The sequence below is a fragment of the Equus asinus genome, chromosome 4 (assembly GCF_041296235.1).
Source record: "Equus asinus isolate D_3611 breed Donkey chromosome 4, EquAss-T2T_v2, whole genome shotgun sequence".
Classification (NCBI taxonomy): domain Eukaryota; kingdom Metazoa; phylum Chordata; class Mammalia; order Perissodactyla; family Equidae; genus Equus; species Equus asinus.
In genome coordinates, this window is record NC_091793.1 from 133838989 (window position 1) to 133863897 (window position 24909).

Here is a 24909-nt window from a genome sequence, read left to right on the forward strand (position 1 = left end):
CACGTGATAACTACGTAACAAATTCTTATTTAATAAATATTGCTAAATAATAGCATTTTAATTCTCATCACCTAGGTTTTTTATGTACCTTTTAAGTAATACATTTGTTTTCATTTTGATCCTTCATGAATTTACTTGGCAAACATGTATTAATATGAACTATGTGAATAACACAATATTTAAAAGGCAAGTTCTGTAGTTGCCTGGTTTCAAACCCAGCTCTTCTGCTTACTAGCTGTGGGTCTTTGGGTACGTTATTTAACCTTTCTGTGCTTCATTTTGATAGTACTAATACTTATTCCATAGGACTTAAATGAGATAATATATGCAAAGCGCATAACACAGTACAAGGCATGTAGTAAGCACTCAATAATAGTAACACTTACCATCAGGGTTCAGGCTGACAAGGACATTGATGAGGCAATGATCTGTCAGGCATTGCAACAGGTTCATTGGAAGCTATAAAGGAGAATTTACAGCCTTTGATTTCAAACAACTCAAAGACATGTAAGTTCTACCACGATTACGGGCCAACCGATAAAACAATTGCTAAAGAACGAATAACCGCAGGGTGCTCGAGAAAGGTCTGTTTTGAGGGCCTTGTGTTCATGATCAGCTCTAAGCAAAGGTGAGTTGCAAGGGACTTTAAAGCACACTTCATTCATGTTCTAGAAATATAATGCAGGCAGCAGTGTAGAGAATGTACTGAATGGGAAAGAAAGAGGAGGCTAGTAGAGAATTGGAAACCTATTAGAACCATCCCAGAGGGAGATAGTGGGGATCTGGTACACATGGGAGACACTAAAGACTAGGGCAGACTGAAGTGAACCAAATGGGTCTGAGAATAATTTAAGGATGATTCTTAGATTTCAGTTTATGTGATATTGCTCTTCAATGAAACAGAAAAAGGACAGGTATAAGGGCAAAAGGTGAATTGAGTTTGCACTTCAGTGTAGATGTTCGATGGGCAGTGAAAGAGACAGAAAGCAGGAGGGAGGGAGAGAGAAAGAGAGAGACCTTAAGTGTTAGGTGATAAGTCCTTTATGCACATTATCTCATTTAACCTCACCATAATCCTGGAAGGTCGGCATTAATATCCCCACTTTCAGACGATAAAATCCAGGGTATCTATAACTCCAAGCTGTGGCCTTAACCAAGATGCTTTTACACTGTTCTACGAGAAATTGAGGCAGTTGAAAAAATGACTGTAAGCTCAGGAAAAAAGTTAGATCTAGTAATCTAGATGCCTACACAAATGTATAAAATGACCCAAAAGGTTTGTGGTAAAAACAGAAAAAGAACTAGGAGTGGAAACTTGAGGAACCATAGCACAGAAAAAAAATTTAATTGACCTTATACATGCTAGGAACTCTCCAATTAACTTAGACATTTTATATCACTTAATGCCCACAACAACCTATAAAGTGAATATTATCATCCCCACTTTACAAATGAGTAAAAGAATTCCATCATTAAATTAAATAATTTAACCAAGATCCATAGGTAGTAAAAGTTAGACCAGAGGGAATACGGGAAGCCTTCTTGGAGGAGGTGCCTTGGCTCTCAAAGATTAAAAAGGATTTTCAGAAATTGGGGCTGAGCAGACAGGGCGCTTCATAGGGAAGGAGGAATGTGAGCAAAGCCAGAGGCGAGGCGGGCAAGGGAACGAGGGGGTCGCTCTGGCTGGTATGAGGAGTACACTGAGACAGGCAGGACAGCACGTTGAGAAGTGGTGTGGAGGCAATGACCGTCATCCTAGAAAAGCAAGGGAAATTTTTTTGAGTAAAGGAAGAACATTGGGTCTATGCTTTAGAAAATAATTTACAATTTTTTTATTTGAAAAACAAATGAGTAAAAATCAAGCCATTAAAAAATTTAAATCTCTGGTCCAAAATAATCTTTGAAACATGAAAGAACATCAAACTGTAATTATAGAATACTGAGAAAATAATGATGACAATAACACTATGCATTAGGTTGAACCATGTGAAATCATCATTTTTGTCATGAAAAATTGTCAACTGTTGACATCAATTTCATATGGTTCAACCTATAGTAATGTGTAAGATTTATTACTAGTTATAACCAGAGAAAATGTCATTAGTTTTAAACACTTTTATCATGAAATAAGAAGGAATTAAAATACCTAACATTAAATTCGAGAAATTAAAAAGATAGCGAAAATAAACTTAAGTATGAAGATAAAAACCAAAATTAATGAATTTAGAAAAAGAGAAAAGGGAGAATTTGTTAATGAAGCCAAGAATTCGTTCCCTGCCTATAAAATAGGCAAACCTCTGGAAAGACCAATTAGGAAAAAAGAAAAGAAATACAAATATGAATACATACAAGTTGGGGGTTCGAAGGTGGTTTCTGAAGTTAGACAGCCCGGATCGAATTGCACGCTGCCACAGTGCTCCACTTGACTTTGTGCAAAGCTGCCTCCACGTGAGGGGATCTAATTTGTCTTTCATGTATGAGTACATCAGAGGAGAAAAATGTATAGCCATCGTAATATATGCCTCAGGTTTCTCATCCGAAACGGAGAAATGACAGCATCTACCTGCTGGTACCGTTGTGAAGATCAGAGAAGGTAGGATGTGTACAGTGCTTAGCATGGTGCCTGGCAAAGGGTATTATTGCTATTCTAGTTACTAATATTGTTACTATTTTGGAGGAGGAAGAGGAGAATATAATCAGAGATAGGAAAATTTAAAAATTATAACTACCTTCCATGCATAGCTCTTAATTAATAATTTGAAAGCCTCAAGGAAATGGATATTTGTAATAAAATCAAGATTGCCAAAGTAGTATAAAACTTAAATCCAATAGTTATTATAGAAGAAATTTCTAATTTGGTCAACCATTATCAAAATATTTGTCAAGCCCAAATGGTTTCATCAGCACATTATTTGAAATTTTGAGGAGAGAAACACTCATGGAACAATTAAACCCTGTTCTAGTTGAGCTGTTTCGGAATGCAAATAAAGAGTAAAGGCTTCCCCAGTCATTTTTCGAATTTAACACAACTCTGATCCCAAATCTGAAAATGATAACACAAAAGTGAAAGCTATGCACCAATTTCACCTACAATAAATGTAAAATTCCTAAATTAAAGTGCAATTTAAGAATACCAAAAGGATTTATTCTAGGATTTAAAAGATGTGTCAGTATGAATCACAGGTAAAAGGAGAAAAAAAATAAAACACTCTGTGGCCAGATTACCAAAGGCATACCCAATGTGTTACTGTTTCTGTTTTTTCCTGCTTTTCCACGGTTATTAAAATATTTCTCTTTGGCTGCATGATAGCATCCGTGTTCTTTTTCCTCCACAGCATTCTAATGCCATCTCCTTTCTCACTCTTTGGCATTTTTTGTTCTGGAGCTCTTTTTATCAGTGCCACACATCTTAAAAACTTTCAGCCTAGTAGGGATTAAGAGCAGAAGCTAATTCAAGCAAGATGGTCCTTCTTTACAAAGGCTGTGGAGCCCAAAAGCAAACCATTGCTGGCTCAATATTTTCGATCCTTAACATTGCTGCAGTGAGTGGTAAGTGAACGTGGGCTAAAACCTTAGAGGTGATGAAAGTGCTCTATGGGAGTCAGGGTCCCAGCAGGACATAAATGACACAGTCACACTGGGCGATTTGAGGAGACTTTAAGAAAGAGTTTACACATGATGTGAACAAGTTACAATTCCACGAACAAATTCAAGGAAATGAACAAAGAATCGTTCACTACTCCTGGGTAGTAACAAGCCCCTGAACTTGAAGGAGTGAGGGAAGGGAGTTGGATATTGTATTGGATTGAACAGTATCCTCTCAAAATTCATTTCCACCTGCAGCCTGTGAATCTGACTTCACCTGGAAATAGGATCTTTGCAGATGTAATCAAGTTAAGGTGAGGTCATACTGGATTAGGATGGACCCTACTCCAGTGACTGGTATCTTTATAAGAAGAGGGAAGTTTAAACACAGAGACACAGGGGAGAGGCAAGGAGAAGACAGAGACAGAGACTACAGTGTTGCAGCTACAAGCCAAGGAATGTTGGCAACCATCAGAAGCTGGAAGAGGCAAGGAAGAGTTCTACCCAGTGTCTCAGAGAGAGAGTATGGCTCTCTCAACACCTTAAATTTGGCCTTCTAGCCTCCAGTACTGCAAGAGAATAAGTTTCTTTTGTTGTTTTAAGCCACTTAGTTTGTGATACTTTGTTATAGCAGCCCTGGCAAGCTAACACAAATACCAAAGACAGAACAGATGACAAATGGAACCTGTCCAGCCTGGCAGAGGAGAGGTGACAATGAGAAATATACAATGTTGGCCTGGAGTCTTTCAGTGTTCATTGAGCCACCAGTCTCTCTTCTGTTGACTGACTCTTAGAAATGCCAACCATTCAACTGAGGACCTCCAGCTTCCTACAATATTGCTGTACTCTGACCAGCCACCAGGCTGGGCAATAGCTGGGGTAGAGGGGTATTAATATTAATCAGTCTGGAGGGGGCTCACACTTCTTGAAGGAAAGAAAAGAGGTGTCACAGAATGCAGACGTATGCTGGTGCTGGCAACACAAACAAGCAAACAAGATAACTGAAACATGCTGTTCCACAAATGAAGGGAGAACACACCAAAATGGTGCTGCCCAATGAGCATCGTATTTGAAATACTAAGAGAATAAGAAACTAAAATGTGGGATACACAGCCGGAAACAGAGCGGGTCCCAACAAACCTGTGTTCAGTGCATCGGTGGGTAGCCGTCTGGCTGGCTGGATGAATGAATGAATGAATGAATGAACGAATGAAAAAAAAGCTTACATAAACTCAAGAACTGCTCTACTCTTTCCCAGTCTTGAACACCAATTCTGTTACAAAGTTCCGAGTAGAAAATTCACATAACCCCACTTCCCTAATGAAAGGGAGACTTTGGGGCAGGCTTGGTTAGGAATTTTACTCTGATCTAGAGCTAAAAAAACCCAGAAATTTTATCCTAGTCCAGAGCTAAAATGTCACAGAATAAATTCTTTTACTCATTCGGGCAATTTACCCTTTAAACTATTTTAGTTCTTTTAATTATTTTACTTTAAAAATGCTAATATTTTACTTTAAAAAAAGAACCTTAAGTTCTTAGGGGAAATAAATATTTACTTTTCAGAGATGATTTATAAAGAATAGAGCTGCATCACTTCCAGTTATTGTTTGATTTAGCGATTTCCAATGAAATGCTTAGGATCCCAGAATTGATGCATTACTCCTGGCCTGACCTGTCTTTTGAGACCACTCCAAGGAATAGGGAAAGTTTCCCTTGGGAAATGCATTGCGTTGAAGAGCAATTTGGCAGCAGGCCCTTTGTTTCTGCAATTCCCACCGCGCCGTGCACGTGCCCTGGCACATAGTAGGTGCCTGAAAAGTGTGCCTTGAGTTGAATCAAACTAATTTAATGCATGGATCTTCAGAAGAAGCTGCCTTCCTTTTACCACTGTCTCTGCTTTCAGCCTTTAAACTCAAAACTTAAAGGGCAAAACATATAAATATATGCAAAGCTACTTGTGTTTTCATTTTACTAAAGGTATTTATATCATAAGGCATTTAGAGTCATCTGCAATGCTTTGTGAGACATTTAACTAGTACTGCCTTGGTTTCTCACTAATTAAAAATCAAGTTATTAGAATATAAATCTACTGGCAGCATATTTAAGCAAGCACAACACAGACAGAGTATAAAATATGGGGGGGGTGTAAGTGTTAAATTTTATGATTTTGACACACTGAAAATGACTTTCTCATTAAGAAAACATCTTGCCGCAAAGTGCGGTGGCTAGTCTATGGGTCTCAGGACTCATAAAGTAATTATCCTGACGGCATTTTTTTTTCTGTACAAAAATATATTCCATGTTTCTGAACATCCATGAGGCTACGTTAGAGGCAAAAAAACCCACAAAACTTTACCAACACAATTGTTTTAAGAGTGGTGTGTGGTGGGCTGTGGGCTGTATATGTAATGTATGTAAGAAACAGGTGAACAATCAACAGAGATTCCCACCCATTACCCAGAAGGAGGAAAATCATTGTGGTTACCGGGGTGAGGTACAGGTTATCCTGGTCCATTCAGCGCGCTATGAAGTGACTTATCATGTGGTGCTATTTCACCAGCCTCTCCTAAAGAACATTCTGCTGGGTCATGGTGATAGTCTAGACACTAACATGAATCCTGAAAGATCCAGGTATGTATCTACATTGAAATCTCCTTTCCAGTTCTGGGTCTATGACCCAAAGGGATCAAAATAAGCTGAAAATCAACCAAACCAAGAACAGCTGCAGAGCAGTTACCAAGGGGTTTATTACCCTCCAAAGATGACTCTATAGTGAGGTTCATCTCAGCCTAGGTCCTTGGGGTATTGGAGTGATGACAAATTGCAGACTGTGGGCTTCTAAATACCCAGAGGACTCAGCTATCAGTCTATCTATACAGATGAAAGAATTGCATAGGTAGACTGATAGCTGTTTTAGAAGATAGTGTGTTAAATGTGGCTTAAGCTTTCATTCCTTAAGAAACAGTTCTTTCGCACTGACCGTGGGTTTCCTAGATCCTGGAGGTACAAAGTTGAGTGAGACTCCCTACTGATAACAAAGCTTACAGCCAAGGCATGTTCAGTCAGTGAAAGTGGTTGACCCATTAGCTGAGGCTGGCTCAGCAAAGCATGGGGAGATAAGGAGTGTCTAACTCACCTGGGCGAGGAGGTAACACTTGGGCCGCATTTTGAAAGATGTGTTGGACATCGCAACACAGAGGATGAGGGTCAAGGAAACTTTAGGCAGAAGAAGCAGTGAGTGCTGAGGCACGCAAAGGGAGAAAGTACAGCTTGCACAGAAAAGAAGTGGGTAGCTCATTACGGCTGCAGCTGCAGGTGCCTTGTGGGGGAGTGATGGGAAAGGAGGCTGGATAGGAAGGACAAGCACCAGTGATGTCATGCGTATAATATAAAGCTTAGATTTTATACTGGAAAGGATAGGAAATGCTGGAAATATATTAAGTAAGCAAAAAACATAACCAGACGAGTTTTAGAAAAATTGCTCTTTCTATTTGCGGAGAATGGAGAGAAATGTATTCGTTCTCCATTCTTGCCCATCTCAGTAAATGGTAAAATTAGCCATCTAGATGTTCAAGCCCCAAACCTAGGTGTCATTCTTTATTTCTGATTTTATCTCGCTCTCAATATCAAAAATACATCCTAAATCTAATCGTTTTCTTCATTTCATTTTCTATCGCCATAATGTAAGCCACGGTCTTCTCTCACCTGGATGGTTGCAATAATCTCCTCCCTTGCCTTTCTGATTCAGGCTTTGCTCTTCTGCCATCCAGTCTCTTCAGGACTGCGAGGGCGAGCTTATTAAAAATTAAATTATATGATACCACTTCCATGCTTAAAACGCTCCAGTATTTTCCTATTGCTCCTACAATAACATCCAAATTCTGTTCAATTGTCTAAAAGGCTGTGTGATCTGCTGCTGAGCCACCTCTCCATCTCAGCTCATCTGACACTTTCCCCTTTTCAATTCGCCATCCATGCAGCTTGCTCTCTGTTTCAGTTTCATGGCCCTACTTATGTCTAGAAAACTCTCTACTCCATTCTTTAGCTGGCTGGCTGCTTCTCATCCTCCAAAACTCAACTAAATGCTACAAACTCAAAACGCCTTTCTACCCAACAGTCAGTATCACATCACTATCTTATTTCCTTTGTAGTACTTAAACTACTTGAAATTATCCTATTTGTCTTTTTGGTTATTGTCTCTCCCTGAGCATCAGAATGAAAGCCCTACGACAGCAGAGATCTGGTCCGTATCCTCAGTATGTAGGGAGCACCAGGTACATAGTTGGTACTCAATAAATATGTACTGATTGAATAAAAAAGTAGATGAAATAAAATCAATTTGGAGGCTCTTGAAACAATCTAGGTGAAAGATATGAGGGTCTGAACTTGGGCAGTAGGACACAAGGTCAGGAGGAAGAAGTGGAAAGATATTTTGTGGATGGAATTGATAAAACTGGATAACCAGTTGGACATGGTGAGAGATGAACAGTGACAAGGAGTGTGAGAGGCACCCAGCTAGCACAAGAATGAACCAGACATAAAATGCCCTTTGGGCTCTACCAGCATAAAGATTTGGAGCATTTCTTTTTCTAAATAAAATGATAAACAGCATGTGCTGTTGAATGAATGAAAGGATCATTCTAACAAAGAGTTACTGAATTATTCATGTTACCTAGGAGAACTTACAAAATATGTATTAAAATTGCACTGAATGCCAGCTCTGTGTTGAGTATTACAGGGGATACAAGTAAAAGATGCTGTCTTTGCCCTTTTTTAGTTGAGGATGTAAAGTGAAGGATCATAAAACAATTAGAGAGCAATCCAAGGTAGTATAGGTCATCAATTTTGAAAATGTGTGATTCACAGGGGCTTCAGGAATAACAGATCACGCATAACATCCTAATTCAACGGCGTTCTAGGGCAGAAAATATTCTAATTTCACTCAAGTCCCTTCTTCTGGCCAAGAATGTTCCTAGCTTAAGTGAGCTATCTTTTTGGGCTCCAAAACAATATTGGCATTTTGAGAATTAATTGAAGAACATTCAAAAGAGGAGGAGCATGATTCATTCTTTTGAACAGTGAGTGGATCTAATATTTATAGGAGAGTGCTGGAGCGGCACAGGCTGCTCCACTGCTCTGTTGATAGCAGAGGCCCCGTTTCGAATAGGACAGGTCAAGAAAAGAAGAACGGATTGAAATTGCTTCAGGAGGCATTGCCTTATGTAGGCTGTTTGTTCTTGACTGTAATCTTATTTAGTTTCTGCCTCCTACACTGGAATCTCTCCTAAGATAAGCATGGTGGTACCTTCATCTCTTAAATGATGTTTCCCAGCTCAGCACAGATCTTTGCTGAACCAGGCTTTGCTGGTTGATAGCTGAGGAAAATGTAGGTCACCAACCTCAAGGAGAGTGTCTGGAGGATTTTTGGTTTTTGTTATGTTTATTTGTTAAAATTAAAATGCTTGGAAGTAGAATGAGATAGGCATTGTGATTTCTGAAGATCTCTCTGAAGTTGATGGATCTGAATGTAAAATAGGTTATTCTGCATCATCACATAGCCTGTGCCAATGCGACTGGCTTACTTGAAAAATCTCTGGATTCTTCAACAATAATGTAGTGGATTTGGATGAAGGCCAGCGCAATTGCACAGTCATGCTTTATAATTTGGATATCATTTTCACAGGTGGTACCTCATTCTTTTTCTCCTAGCAACCCTATAAGGTCGACCTCTACCACTAAGTCTCATTTTACAGATAAGACTGTTGAGACTTTTATATGGCTCATAGGGAGTCCTCATGTAGCTTGGGTTAGATCCAGGCCCCTGTCCTCTTGGTTCCTTGCATGTTCCATGCTAAATACCGTGGGCATTATTATACGTACAATAGTGATTTGTGGGCATCTGCGGCTTAGATTTGAAGGATCCACAGCCGTTCCCAGGCCTTGCTGCTCTTCTAATACTTGGAATCTTAAAAGCATTCCATAGCCTTCCACTGACAGTCAGTATCATGAACACTCGCTGTACTGATAAAAATTTATATTTATTCTGTGCACTTGGCAGTCACAGCCATGAACGCTTCTGTTACAGAGCAGTGCCAAAACACATAAAGTTTAAGGCTTGACCAAGCACTAAAGCAGAAGCTTTCACCCTTGAGAGTACTGAATAGGAGAATTAAGTAAACACTTTCATGCTGTATCAAAAGCATCTCTCATCCTGCTCATTAAGATCAAATTGAAATAATAAACAATTGCACCAGTGTATCTCCAATAACTGGTAGGTATATTTTAGATCCGATTTTGGGTTAATTTCACAATTCTTAATGACAAAATCCTGCAAGGAACGGATGTCATTAAAAACCTAATATATAATTGATATTCGAAAGAATCACACAAGTAATTTAAAAGCAGGAAATAAAGAGTTCCACATGTCTACAATTTATACCATGCTAAATCCTTTACATGCAGTATCTCTTTTAATCCTTAAAACATCCCAGTGAAGTTGATATTATTATCTACATTTTTAGATGAGAAAACTAAGGGTTAGGGATGTTAAGTAATTTCTTGAGAGTTGAACAAATATTCCTCCAACTTTGATTTCTTAACCTTTACGTTAATGATTTCTACTGTTGCCTGAGAAAACCTACACAGCTAGAGTTTACTATAAGATACCAAAAGACCTATTGGTAGTCATATGGAAGGGCTTTGACTTTCAGGACAAGGACAAAGGAATAGGGCCCTCAGACTAATGGGAACTCCAGAATTTGGAGGACTAAATGTAACAATAGCAAGTCACCAAAGGCAATAAAGTCAGTATTTAATAGAAGCAGAAGCATTAGTGAGCAATCGATGAGGCTGAAGAAATCAACCATGAGACACAGAGCAGGAAGCTAAATACTCAGTTGGAAAATTTCACTCAAGTATACGTCAATGTTGAAACTCACACACTGTCTATCGTTCTCAAACTCTCTGACCTAATACTCCTCTTTTACAATAAATATTATGTAAAATCCTCTTTATGACTAGAAAATGGAATTCAGAGATGATATAAGAGAACTTTTTAAAAAAATAAGCATGGGGCCAGCCCAGTGGCATAGTGATTAAGTTCACGCACTCCACTTTGGGGGCCTGGGGTTTGCATGTTCAGATCCTGGGTGAGGACCTAGCACTGCTGATCAAGCCACACTGTGGAGGGATCCCACATAAAACAAAGGAAGATTGGCACAGATGTTAGCTCAGCAACAATCTTCCTCATGTACACAAAAAAAATAAGCATAATGCCCTACCTATAATAAAAGGAAGAAATAAAGAACAGTATATAACTAAACAATCTATTTCAATCTGTAAATATCCAAGGATGCCTACCCAGAATACAGTGTACTCCCCTGCATTTCCAAACTGCTGCTAGGGGCAAGCCCCCCTAAATCCACTGGGTTAAATGGATCGAGGCATATTTGCATGGACGTTCTCATTAGATCTTTTCTGAGCCACAATGGGAAGGGACAGGATTTAGGGCATTCTGCCCCGTCCCTTTATTTCCAAGGAAGTTGCTGATACAGGGGTAGAGTTGAGGTTCAAATCAGTGGGAACTGTTTCCAAGATGGATTTCTCCAATGAGAGAAGACACATTAGAGATTACATGGGTTAGAGGGAGAAGTTAGAGGGAGAGGGGTTAATTGCTCCAACGATGCCCAACAGCAAATCTTCAGGGAAACTTGGGGGACTTTTCTTGGAAGACTGGAGGAGGAGATTTCCATGAGGTCTCTTGGCCCTTTTCCAAGCTCCTTCCCTGCCAGAAGGAGAGTATCTGGATTGAGTTGGAAATTCAGCATCCACATGGTGCAAAGGGGCATCTCTCTCCATGACTCCCTCTCTGAGCCGATGTGCACCATGTTTTCCTACACTATAAAAAGCAGTTGTGATCAATCCACCTTAAGCTGTGCAGAGTAAAGAGAGTGAAGTGACCCCGACCCTTGCCCAGGCTTTCAATAATACACTAAAGCACAGGATTTTGTAACTCTTAAATCATCTTCCCTTTGACTGCCCAGATATATGTCTAATTGAGGCCTGTCAAATTCTTTCTCAATGCTGGCACCATGTCAATGACCTCCTGGCAATGGTCTCAGAGGGTGAAGTATACAATGGAAGGAAGTATTTCCTTTTATTGGTTCTAAATTTACTAGCCTTTAGCTTCATTGAATTAAATTATGGCACAGGGTGAACATTATAGTTATAACTGACATTTATAAACTACATTCCATCCATTAATCCTGAAATGCTATGCAAACTGATTAACAAAATTAAATGTACAGATATGTGCTCCTTCAGGCTTCCTGATGACTCTCCGGATACTTGTAGGTCTTCCATAGTTTGAGTGATGTGGAAGTTGCCTCTGTTACCTCCCTCTCTAGTCCCAACATTTCTAATCCTTTTATGTTCTCATCAGAACGGGTTTTGTCTACAGTGGCACAGTTTCCTGCAAGCTTCTAATTCTCTCCCTGACTTGGGCAGAAGGAAGCATTTGCCGCTGAACAGTGTGGCTGGCCAGAGATCCTGTGGGTTCCAGCAATATTCTACCTTACCTGCACCTGCTCTTTTTTATTCTTCCCTCCTTCCCTCCTTCCTTCCTTCCTTCCCTCCTTTTTTCCTTCCTTCCTACCCTTCTCCCTCCTTCCCTCTCTTTCTTCTTTCCTTCCTCTTCTTCTTCCTTTCTCCCTTCTCTTTCTTTCTCCCCCCTCTTTCTCCTACCCTCCCTTACATCCTTCATTCCTGGCTCTTTCCTCTTTCTGTCTTTCTATTTCTCTGTTCTTGACTCATCTCTTGACTCACTAGGAGTTGATACTCAGCGCTAAGGTTCCCATTCCCCATTTCCTTACTTCTGGGAGATGATTGAAGGAAGTCAGGTATGGGTATATATGTATATCCTTTACTCTGTCAAATCTTCCCCGGCAAGAATAACAAGTCTCTGAAGTGAAGACTGAAGCCTGAGCCCTGGGTGACTTTTCTAGTCCATCCCACCTTACAATGAGCCTGGGAGGCAGGGTGCCATAGAGGAAAGGTCAAAGGGGCCAGTAATGGAAACACCAGGGTTTGTATCTAGGCTCTGATACCAACTCCTTGTGTGATCTTGGGTGAATCACTCAACCGCTCTGAATTTTAGTTTCATCAGCTGTAAAATCAAAGATTTGGGTAACATGGCCTTTAAAGTTCCTTCGGCGAATTGTCAAAGTTCTAAGCTACCTCACCTTTTCTCAGATTGGGTAGCTTTTATGAAGTATGCCTCTCTCAAATCAACCTTGGTTTAGCTCCAATTCAAATAAAATTCTAAATTTAACAAAATACGTGTCCCAGAACCAGGGAACAGCTGAACGCCTTTCCCCACTTACACATCAATACGTGCATAAGTAGGCAAGCTGCAAAGGTCCATTTGGGCTGTATATAACTGGTGAGAATACAGACCAGGTAAAAGAATCAATAGAGAGATGGCAAACTCTCCACAATATTAAGTTTAAACATTATAGTACACTCCCCCCCCAGCTTTATTGAGATATAATTAACATATAACATTGTTTAGGTTTAAGGTGTACAGTGTGACACACTTATATATTGCAAAATGATTGCCACCATAGTGTTGGCTAACTCTTGCATCAGGTTATACAATTATTATTTCTTTTTTGTGGTGAGGATATTTAAGATCTACTCTCTTAGCAACTTTCAAGTACAGCTGACAGTATTATAATTAGTGATAAATTATAACCACGATGCTGTACATTAGATCCCTAGAACATACTCATCTTATAGCTGTAAGTGTGTACTCCTACCAGTACCTCCCCTTTCCCTAACCCCAGATCCTGGTAACACCATTTTAGTCTGTTTCTATGAGTTCAGCATTTTTCGATTCCACATATAAGTGATACTATGCAGTATTTGTTTTTCTCTGTCTGGCTTATTTCCATTAGCATGGTACCCTCAAGCTCCATCTGTGTTGTCACAAATGGTTGGATATCCTTTTTTATGGCTGCATAATATTTCATTGTATATACACCATATCTTTTTTATCCATTTATCTGTTGATGGACAGTTAGGTTGTTTCCATATTTTGGCTATTGTGAATAACGCTACAATGAACATAAGAGTGCAGATGTCTCTTCTATAACCTCTTTTCATTTCCTTTGGATTTATACTCAGAAGCAGAATTGCTGGATCATATGGTAGTTCTATTTTTAATTTTTTGAGGAACCTCCATACTGTTTTCCACAGTGGCTGTACCAATTTAAATTCCCACCAAAAGTGCAAACGAGTTCCCCTTTCTCCACATCCTCACCAACACTTATTTCTTGCTTTTTTGATGATAGACATCCTAACAGATCTGAGGTGATACCTCATTGTGGCTTCAATTTGCATTTTCCTGATGATTAGTGATGTTGAGCACCTGTTGGCTATTTGTATGTCTTCTTTAGAAAAATGTTTGTTCAGTTCCTCTGCCTAGTTAACCAGATTGTTCATTTTTTTTACTCTTGAGTAGTAGGAGTCTTTACACATTTTGGATATTAACCCCTTATCAGAGAAGAATGTTGTTTTAGAGCTGACACAACACAATCAACCAGGTAGCAAGTTGTTTGATGACCGTCTTGGCAGACAAGCAATTAAGAGTAGCCTTTGGAAACTTTGGGTCCCTTTAGATACACATAAGAGATGAGAAGCTTTGCTTACCAGCCAGAGAACGCCACTGGCCCCAACACAGCCAAGTCATATAAGCTACACATAGACTCGGACCTTAGGAGGGAAATGGGAGGGAGGGGCTCCCAGAGAGATTGCACATGTTTACAAGAAAGACCAATCTCTAAACAAACTATCATCTTAAATCATTTCATGGGACCAGAATTTTAGGCACATTTGACTTTTTTTCCCCTGCTAATCAATATGCAGGAGTTTGGAATGGGGGTGACGGTAATGGGCAGAGGGCCTCTAGATTAAATTTAGACAGAATTAAAAGTACTCTCCTTTTTCTAAAAATCCAGATTGTAGAGTGAGTTAAATTTTGTGACTCCATTAAAAAATAAGTGGGGAAAGGAAAGATAATCCTAGCACACTGATCTCATGAAACATTCTCAGATGTCAGAAAAAAGAGAAAGAAGACAGAACTTTGGTGGGTGGAAATGTGCAAATACACCATTAATTTTAGTGTGGGCTGAGTCCTAAAATCTAGAATAACAGCAATTATTATTTAAATTAATTCATTCATTTAGTTAATGTAGTTTTTAATGGCTACCATGTGCCAGGCACTATGTTAGGCCCTGGGGATACAATAATGAGCAAAAAGGCATGGTCCCTGTCTCCATGGCAATTAGAGTTTTGTACGAGAGGCAGATATTAGCCAAGGGTCACACAAATGAATGTAAAGTCACAGTAGTGATAAAGTGCTTTGAAGGAAAGCAAGAGTGAACTACGAAAATGCCTAATGAAAGAACTGACAGGGCAGGGGTGTAAACTCTGAAGAGATGGCAGGGCTAAAGTCTGAAGGAGAGCCTTTAAGATAAGACTGGTGAGGATGAGTCCAATGGTGTGGCCAGGGCAGAAGAAGCAGTGGGCATAAGGAGCCAGCAGCTGGACAGCAGCCATAGAGGCGAGGTGAGACAGAGGTGAGAGGGAGCAAGGCGCAAGGCCAGGGCAGGCCAAGCCAGGTGAGCCCTATGAAGGCAACTGGTCTGTATTGTAAGAGGAAGGCAAAGTGATGGAAATGTTTTAACGTTTTAAGGGAGTGTGTAGATATGTATCTTGAAAACATAAATATATGCTTTCTGCTTTTAAAACTGACTCCATCCATACACATTTTGCTTTTAGGCAGGAGTTAGGCAACATTTTGCAGATAAATTATTTCTAACTAGGAGTTTTATGCTTATTACTATCGATTACTCAAAAAGTGCCATCCAGCATCCCAAACAAAGGAAAGAGTTTGCAAATTCTCTGAGAATGTACTTGTATATTGAATGGCTTGTACCTTATGTAAAGTGATTATTTCTCTTAAATTTACAATGGTCAGACCCATTTCCTTTCAACTGACAGATTTGTCTGTTTGGTAATGGGCTTGAATGAGAGACTGAATCCCCAATCTAGAGGATTTTATAGGTTTCCTGAATCCGGTGAGGATGATTGGCCCTGAGCTAACATCTGTTGCCAATCTTCCTCTTTTTCTTGAGGAAGGTTGGCTCTGAACTAACATCCATGCCAATCCTCCTCCACTTTGCATGTGGGATGCCACCACAGCGTGGCTTAATAAGTGATGTGCAGGTCTGTGCCTGGGATCCGAACCTGTGAACCCTGGGCTTCTGAAGTGGAGTGCGCAAACCTAACCACTATGCCATCAGGCCGGCTCTATTTACTTCTGTTTTAATTTTAAGTTTAGCAGGCTACCTATGTGGCTATATTGTACAATTAATTATAATTCCCTTAAAGATAGTTATTTGCAAATATGTGCAGCATAAATATGAAGTCTTCCAATATTTTTGATAGTAAATTAAAAATAGAGGAAAGGATATTGTGATATACAGTACTATTAAGCTTTTTATTGTCAAAGTTAGGCAGATATTCATTAATGGAAGGTCGTAATCTTAACCACTTTTAAACAAAAAATTGTAATTCCTCAATAATTATTTAAAACACTTGTGAAAGAGAAATAAGAGGCTTTAAAATAAATTTTTTAAAAATCCTCATTTATGTCATAAAGGACTTTTCGAAAGTCACATATTCTTCCTCTCCAGTCTGTGCCTTCCTAGGAACAGTTTTCTGACACACAGTGGTGTCTAACGCAACATGAATAGCAAGGTAGCAGTACATCCAGGGCCAGCCTTAGACCAGAGAGGGACACACTTCGTCTGCCTCTTAGGCAGTTCTAATACTCCTGACACACTTAGATGCCAGCCCCTAAAACACACTGTACACTCTGCTCACATCAGGTCTTACTCTTGCCTTTTGTCAGCTTGTGGTAGAGAGAAAGCGACTTGGCTGTGTCTTTGGTCATATCTTTTCTAGCATTCACCTTTCTGATTGGAACAGATATTGCTCCCTGGCGCCAAAGAGAGTGAAGCACATGACCCAGGCTGGGCCACACTGTATCTGCTTCCGTAATCTGTTCTTGCATAATAAACCACCCCGTATCTTAGTGATTTGAAACAACAAGTGCAGTTTCTGCGCTTCGGTCCAGGGACGGCTCATTTCTGCTCCCAGTGGTCTGGGTGCAGTTGACTGAGTCACTCATGCAGCAGCATTCAGCTGGGAGCTTAACAGGGGATGGAACATCCAAAATGACTTCAGTCACATTCCTGGTGTCTCAGCTGGAATGGCTAGAGAGGCCGGTGCACCTTGATTTCCCTCTAAATACCATCTCTCTCATCACTTGCTACCAATTGTAGCCTTTTACATGGTATCTGGCTTCTAAGAAGGCAAAAGCAAAAACCACCAAGTCTCTTAAGGCCTTAACATGCAGCTGGCACAGCAGCATTTCTGCCACATTCTTTCACAGAAAGACACAGTGTCAGTGTAGATTGAAGGAGAGGGTAAATAGACACCTCACCTGAGGAGGGGAGCGCCATGCATACAGAGGTGGACGGAACCGTTGGCAGCCATGTTTGTAAACAATCTACCCAGTGTCTTACCTTAGATGGTTGGTAACCCTGGTCACCCTACACAGGCGATAGACCTGACATGAACTAGGCCGAAGTAGCAACCTGGATTTCCAGATTGAAACTGGCACAGAAGAAAAAGAGCAAAAAGCAAGAAACAAGAACAAACTTTTCCTCTCGGGTTATTGATCTGGAGGAGTACAAGCCCAGTGCTTTCAGTGGCCATCTTCTCTGGTGCATGGGAAAAGCCCTCCACGAGAGGGAAGGATGTAGACAGCCCCAGAGACAGAGATGGAGAAAAGGAGAAAGAGAGAGGGAGGGAGGGAGGGAGAAAGAGAGGGAGAGAGAAAGAAAGAGAGAACAAGGAGAATTGAGTTCCTGGGTCTGGTGCCTGAGGACAGCTTAATTTGTCCAAACTAAACTGAACTAAGTTTCTGTTATTTTCAATCCAGATGTTTCCAAAAGATACAAAAATCTTCAAAACCTAAAATTATCATCTAAAAAATTTAGGCACACAGAAAAGTATGTGTTTTGGGAGAGGTGGGGAGAGGCAGACAGGAATTAGGAAAAATTTGAAAAGAAAAATATCAAGTTTAAATCAAGCCCTATAGGAAACTCTTTCTGTGGTTTTTTCATCCTGATATTAACTTTTGTAAGGTAAAATCTGCCACTTCAAATAATATGAGATTCTTTGCTCTCTAAAAGTAATGTAAAAAGACAGAAATTGTTTAATAGTTATTTCACAGGCTAGCTTAATTTTAGGAACTTTTAATCACACATACTCTGTTTTCAGGTGAAGTTTTATTCTATAAAGCATGCCCTCAGAAGCAGTAAGAAAAAAACCAATACACGCACACTGTGGATTTGTCTAACATTCAAAAATTAAAAGAGGTTATAGCATTTGAGAGAATTATTTCACTTAAGAATATTCTAAGTATTTCTAATAGTGAGGTAAGTAATGGATGGGAGATAATAGAAAATATATATACTGGCCTCTACCCCAGTTCCTGGCACAGAGTTCCTAAAACGCTTGTAATTTCCTAAGTGAAAGAGCACTAGGAACATCTTTTGGTCTAATATTTGGTCTTTGACCGTGGTTGGTTCCCGAGACAGAGCTCTTAAATCCCTTGGAATTTCCTGGGGGATAACAGAGTCTTTCGTTCTAAAGAGGTGACTCTTGGTGGGCTCCTGGATGGCAGCTGGTCACCAGAAACACTGAGCCACGATTAGAAGCTTGGAATTTTCAGCCTCACCTCTCATTCACTAGACAGAGGAGAGGGGCTGGACATGGAGTTAGTGATCGATTGTGCCCATGTGATGAAGCCTCCATAAAAAGCCCAAAAGCACAGAGTTTGGAGAGCTTCCAGGCTGGCAAACAGGTGGATGATGCTAGGAGAGTGGTGCACCTGGAGAGGGCATGGAAGCTCCGCACCCCTTCCTGTATAGCTCGCCCTATGCCTCTCTTCATCTGGATGTTCATCTGTATCCTTTATCGTATCCTTTTATAATAAATAGGTAAACAGTAACTAAACTGTTTTACTGAGTTCTGTGAGCCACTCTAGAAAATTAATTAAACCCAAGGAGGGGGTCATGGGAACCTTTGATTTATAGGAGCACAGGTGACAAACCTGGAATCAGCATCTGGTGAGGAGGGCCAGTCTTGTGGGACTGACCCCTTGACTTGAGGAATCTTGGGCTATCTCCAGGAAGATAATGTCAGAATTGAGCTCACTTGTAGGACCTCCAGCTGGCATCCCCAGATTGCTTGGTGGGGGGAAAACTCCACACGTTTGGTGACCAGAAGTGTCAGAAGTGAGTGTTCTGTATGAGTAGTTTTCTTTACAATAGATTGAAGTTTATGTAACTGTTAATAGATTTTTAAGCCTTATAACTAATACTGTGTAAAAGTTGTGATAACAATAGCTATAATTTATTCAGTATTAATTGTGGGCTAGGCACAGTGAAAATTGCTTTATATATGTAATAGAACGTAAGTGAGATTTTTCCTTTTGTACCAGAACTGTGATTTAGTGACTTACCTAGGTATAAGATTATTGTTAAACAAAACAAGAAGGTCAATGGTAGGAAGTCAAGATGGGTGGAGCTACTCCAGGGTGTCTTGAAGGACCCAGGTCATCCTTAGTGTACTGTGTTCATCCTCATGTTTGCAAGATGCCTTCTCCTCTTCTAGCATTGGGTCTGTACCATGCAAGAGGAAAGAAGAAAGAGGTCTAAGATCATTATAATAATGGCCCCCAATGAGTCACACTGTGATTTTCCCATGCACCTTAGAGTGTGACATTATCACTCTTCTCATAAAGAGGTGAGAGTCTATTTCTCTACTCCCTTGAGTCTGGGCTGGCCTTTTGATTTGCTTTTACCAAGAGAATGTGGCAGAAGTGACATCCAAGTGCTAGAGCATAGGCCTTAAGAGACCTTTCAGCCTCTGCTCTAATCCTCTTGAGACCCTTAGAATTGTGCTGTAAAAAAAATCCAATAAAGCCTACTGAAGGATGAGAGGCCTCATGGAGGAGATGAGCAGCCAACAGCCAGCATCAACTGCCAGATGTGTGAGTGAGGCCAGCTTGGACGCTTCAGCAGATGATTTCGGCTGCATGAGTGAGCACAGGCAAGACCAGCAGCAAAACTGCCCAGATCGTCAACAGATAGAATTGAAGACAGTAATAAAGAATTATTGTTGGCTTAGGTCAACAAGTTTTAGGGTGGCTTGTTATGAAGCGATAGATAAATGACATCCTGAATTGTGGAACTATTCCTAGGTCAAAAAACTGGGCCTTAATTAAAGTATGTTCCTTGGTCCTGGAGCAGGCGTAACTGGCAGCATGGGCTTGGCTGGATTTCAGAATTGCTACAAAGCACTGATTGGATGAGACGTGGGAAGTCTGAGGAGCGGATGAGTGTATCTAAACAGGAAGGACATGGATCATTGAGGCCAGAGGGCAACTGGGGTAGATTGTTATAAATGGCCACAAATGAGTCAAACCTCCCTGAATTTGTGGGTAGTCTTCCCCCCCACTCATTGAATCTGGGCTGCTTAGACCAAAAGAACATGGCAGAAGTGCGAGTCCCCAGACCTCAGGTGTCCTTGCTACTGTCACTTTTGCTTCCCTGAAACACCAGGTAAATAAGGAAACCCAAACTAGTCAACTTAAGGATAAGGGGCCTTGTGAAGAGAACAGCCCTAGAGAACGAAAGAACTCAAGGATAAAAAGAAAAGCTCAGCCAGGTGCCATCCATCCAGCCATTCCAGCTAAGGCACCAGACATGAGAGTGACATCTCTAGAATCTCCAGCCTCAGTCAAGCCACTAGCTGACGGCAGACATGTAAGTGAGCACAGCCAATGCCACACGGAGCAGACATAAGCCACCAACTGGATCCCAGCTCAGATGGCACAACCATGATAAATAGTTATTTTTGTTTTAAGTCATTTACTTCCGAGGAGATTTATTATAAAGGCTCAGCTAATGAAAATGGTAAGGAAAGAGGCCAGCCATCCCTCTCCCCTTTAACAGGCTTTCCATGAAACTCTACCCAATGAGTCATCTTGTATCTTCTTAGCTGGAAATAAGTTGCATAGGTACCCTCAGGTGCCAGCCTAGAGATATCAAGTATTTTAATATTCCACTCCTTATGGAAGAATACAAGGGACAAGGGGGCCAAGGATGTTTTCTTGGTAATCAGCCCAGAATATCTGCCACACTGCTGTATCACCATGACTAGGAAAGTGAGTGGTGTCTGTCACATAATAGGTGTTTGACAGATATGAGTAGAATTAAGTTTAAGGAGCAACCATTAGGTAGCTTGTCCCATAGGAATTGTTCAGAAGTACCTGGTTAGAACATTATCTACACACCACCCACCTCTATTCCAATGGAGTCTAAAAGGCTTGTTGCTCTTGAGGGCAATGTACTATGTATATTGGGGTTACTATACGCCTTTTCACAGGAAGGAGTGGGACATGTTTCTCCTCCCCAAAGCTAAGGAAAGGGAGTCACTATTAAAGACTGGGGGCGCCTTCAAGAAGCAGAGCCTGGCACCTCAGCCCCTGGTTACATGATGTCAGGCCTCCCAGGCCCACTCCAGAGCCGAGTGTGGTGAGAGTAGGAGAGACTTATGCACCCAGTTCCCTCAACGTGGGGAAAATGAAAGGGATATCCGACCACATTCCCTGTGTTTTAAAATACAGTGTGTTTATAGAAAATGTGACATATAATAAGGTCAACAGACCAGGGGATGATTGCTAGTGAAAACACTGTTTGTTACTCACAGTTCCCAAGAGGAGGGGGTGCACTGAGCCACGAGGACACGTGGGGAAGCACCAGGGTCTGTCACAGAGCAAAGGCAGGGGGGATTGTGGGAAAGAGCCTTTATTGTGGTTTCTGTAGGAAGGACCAGGTGAGGCAGGGCAATCAGGCTTAGGCTGGCTAGTCTGAATAATTTCACAGGCTCTAGTACATAGAGGCTGTCCCTAGTTGTCTGGTACCTGGCCCTGGGGTGGTAACGGCAGGTGTACCCTGGGCCAGAGTGTGGGAGCCCAATAAAGGAGGGGATTGGGGGACATGGACTCTGGATTGGTTGGTTTGTATTCGAATAGCACACTTCTGGAAGGAAGTGAGGTGATGGGGCGGGAGGTGATGAAGGAGGGAAGAGGCCAAGGCAAGGTGACTCAGGCAGAGTGTGGAGTTGTCCAGAACAAGACATACATGTCTGGCATATGCACGTGAGGCAGATGCTAAAGTGTCAAGTTTACAGAAGCTAGAAGCATGGTTAATACACCTGAGGACTGGAGGTGTTTACTCCTGGCTTAGAGATTTCTGAAGGCAGACGCCCATAGGAGCTGGCAAGCCAAAGGTGCTCGAAGAGATCGAGGTGCAGAGCGCCTCATCTCAGTTCTCACAGCTCCCAGGGAGTCCGGAGCTTTGCAAGCAGCAGCTCAGGTGAAAGGAGAACCGGGGCTGAGCTCCAGCTGCAGGCAGAGGGACTGAAGCCTGTGAAGCTGGAGTGTGTTCCTCATGCCCACAGACAGCAAATCACCCACGGGAGCAGAATCGGGTCTCTCTCCCTTACGGAGGGGGAGAGAGACGCCTTGGATGGGTCTGGGTTCTAGAGGCTGAACGGGTGTGGGAATGGAAAGTAAGAGAAAGAGAGAGAAATCCACACATGAAATGTGTAACGGCCTGTCATGCACTGCTCTGCTCCTGCACTGCCCCTCCAGGCCCAGCTTTGAATGGAATGTGAGATGATGAGACTGAAGTGTTAAAATTACCAGGAATGAGTTTTATATGCTGATATGTATACTATTCAGATACACCAAAATGTGTGGTATTCTGTAACCAAATTGACTTTAAAATTAAGGAATGTGACTATGATGTCATCAAAGGAACGGCCACAGTTTAGGGGAAGATAATCATGGAAAAAAGTTAAATTGATTCATGTTTATACACCAGTGTCATAAATCGGTTCTATGTGCACAATCTAGGGAAGTCTTAACAGCAACCTCACGAAGTAAATATTATTAAATAGATTTGACAGATGAGGAAAGTGAGGCGCAGAGAGGTGGACTAAGTAAACGGTTTGAAGTGGCAAAGCCAAAATGTGACCTCAGGTTTGTATGATGCCAAGGCCTGAACTCTTAAGTCCTGAACTCCACTGGTGCATTTTGAGTCTTGCTTGTTGCTTTTGTTACTAATATTGTATTTTGAATTTACTTGTCTTTTTTCCCTACGAATTTCATTTTACTTTTCATATAATTATATAAAGCCTCGAGAGATGGTCTCATTTTTCTGACCTGGCAGTTGAAAGGGCAGGAGTGATCCTAGGCCAGAGGGGGCTGCCGAGCCCCAATTTGAGCTCAGGGTTTCAGATTCCTGAGACTAGTCTTTGCTCTACTTTGTGACGTCACCTCTTTAATTTTAGTCATCACTATGATCTGTCAAGTTCAACCAATCTTCTTTAAGAGTAAGAAACAGATTTGTAAGTACCAACTTTGTTCATATAACTTAAGCCAGGAGCCAAGAAGGCAGGGACTTACTCTCAATTCCGCCCCTCACCAGCTGTGTAGCCTGGGGCAGTTTCCTTAACAGTTTTTGGTTCCAGTTTCTCATGTATAAATTGAGAAGATTTGGCTGAATGATTCCTACAGTTCCCTTCAGTTTTAACTTTTCAAACCGATATGACGAAGTCCAATCTTCTTTCCATGAGACTATTAAGTAAATTTTTCTAGCATGGTTTACTTTTATCCCACATAAAAATAGTTCTGAAGGAACTAGGAGTATCAGATCACCGAGTCCTTGACTCCACTCTGAACCGTTTGAGAGGCGAAAACAACAAAGCCGCAGGAGGAGACATGATCTTGCATCTGCCTTTAGGTAGACACCTAAAGACACTTCTCACGTCGAACTGGAGCTTCCCTTTCATCTACTCTCCCTTGTAGCCTGTCCTCAGCAAGGGGAGTAAGCGAAAGAAGCTTGGACTCAGGTATAACGTACATCGACCGCTAAAATTTAATTTTGTTTCAAAGAACATTTCATCGAAATGATTAAATCACGTTTCTAAAAGAATGACAGGACGCATCATCTGTCGGGAAGGAAGTGTGTTTTGGTTGCCGCTTCAGAACTTCTGTTAAGATTGTCCACGGCATGTGGTAGGAGAGGAAGCTGCACTTCCGGGGTCGCCGAGCATTTGCCGCCGAGCATATGTTCCCTCCCGTGGCATGCATCCACAGCTTCTTATTACACGGCCATCTGAATATTTCATGGCTATTCTGAGTGGTAAGATAATTGATGATAGAGCACTGGAGGAAAGCAGCGATAGCTTTTGGTGGTAGCATTTATCAGATTGTCAATTAAATGCTTGTCATGTGGTAAAGGAAAAATATTTATCGCTGCCGCAGACATTGGGACAGACCTTCAGCCAGAAGCGCCGCGCACGTGAGGAGGCACAGAGATGCGCGCCTCTCAGAAGGACTCAGGGCTCTTTTTGTCAGCTGAAAGTGCTATAGCATTTACATTTAGCAACAAAGATGGGAGTTGCTTATCCTGGTTAAAGTTTATTGGTCAGAGAAAGAAAAGTATTGGTGTTTGTTTTACAGATGTGTAAGGCTAATTTCCTAACTGAAATATGAGCTGCCTCAAATCATTTTGGAGAGGTGGCAAGGTATAAAAATTTTACAGCCTTAAAATATTTATGTGCAACGTACTGAAGAGAACTATCCACCAATCCAGTAAAAGGAGTTTCATGGCGCTTCTTGTCTGCACGTATTAGCTACTTTTATTTGCTGGCTATCGGTTAATTCCCTTACCACGTGCCCCGGGAGTGCTCTGCACTCAACTTGGATAAGATTCGCAGCTCTCTTGTACTTGCCTGCATTTTGCATTTCCCCCTCAATAGAGCACAGGCTCGGGGGAGCAGAAACCATGCCTGTTTTGTGTACATCTGTAACCACCAATGCCAAGCCAGGGCTTGACCTGGAGTAGGCGTCTGTAAATATAGGATGATTAATTCACAGTTGCCTAAAGGAGAGTTTTCCGAGATGTACAGGTTTGAATGATAAGGCAGTTATTCGGTAAAATTCTGTCTCAAAGTCCTCTAGCAGTAGAAAGGAGCCATATTATTTTTTCGGGCAACAATAGTAACACTAACTCAGAGGCCTATTCAGTGTATGAAGAAAGCCTGTCTCCAGCTTTT

The 24909-nt window shown here is 41.2% G+C and overlaps 1 long non-coding RNA gene across 2 annotated transcripts in view; it reads right to left on the reverse strand.

The window, feature by feature from the left end:
- Positions 1-24909, reverse strand: part of LOC139045199 (uncharacterized) — a 101733-nt gene that overhangs the window by 23938 nt on the left and 52886 nt on the right. Inside the window, exons 3-4 of one of the 2 annotated variants that reach the window (XR_011503097.1) lie at positions 19241-19400; positions 385-459 (exon numbers count right to left, since the gene is read on the reverse strand). This is a non-coding gene — a long non-coding RNA (uncharacterized lncRNA). Of the gene's footprint in view, positions 1-384; positions 460-19240; positions 19401-24909 lie in introns of those variants that run through there. The other variant, XR_011503096.1, reaches the window with a different exon arrangement.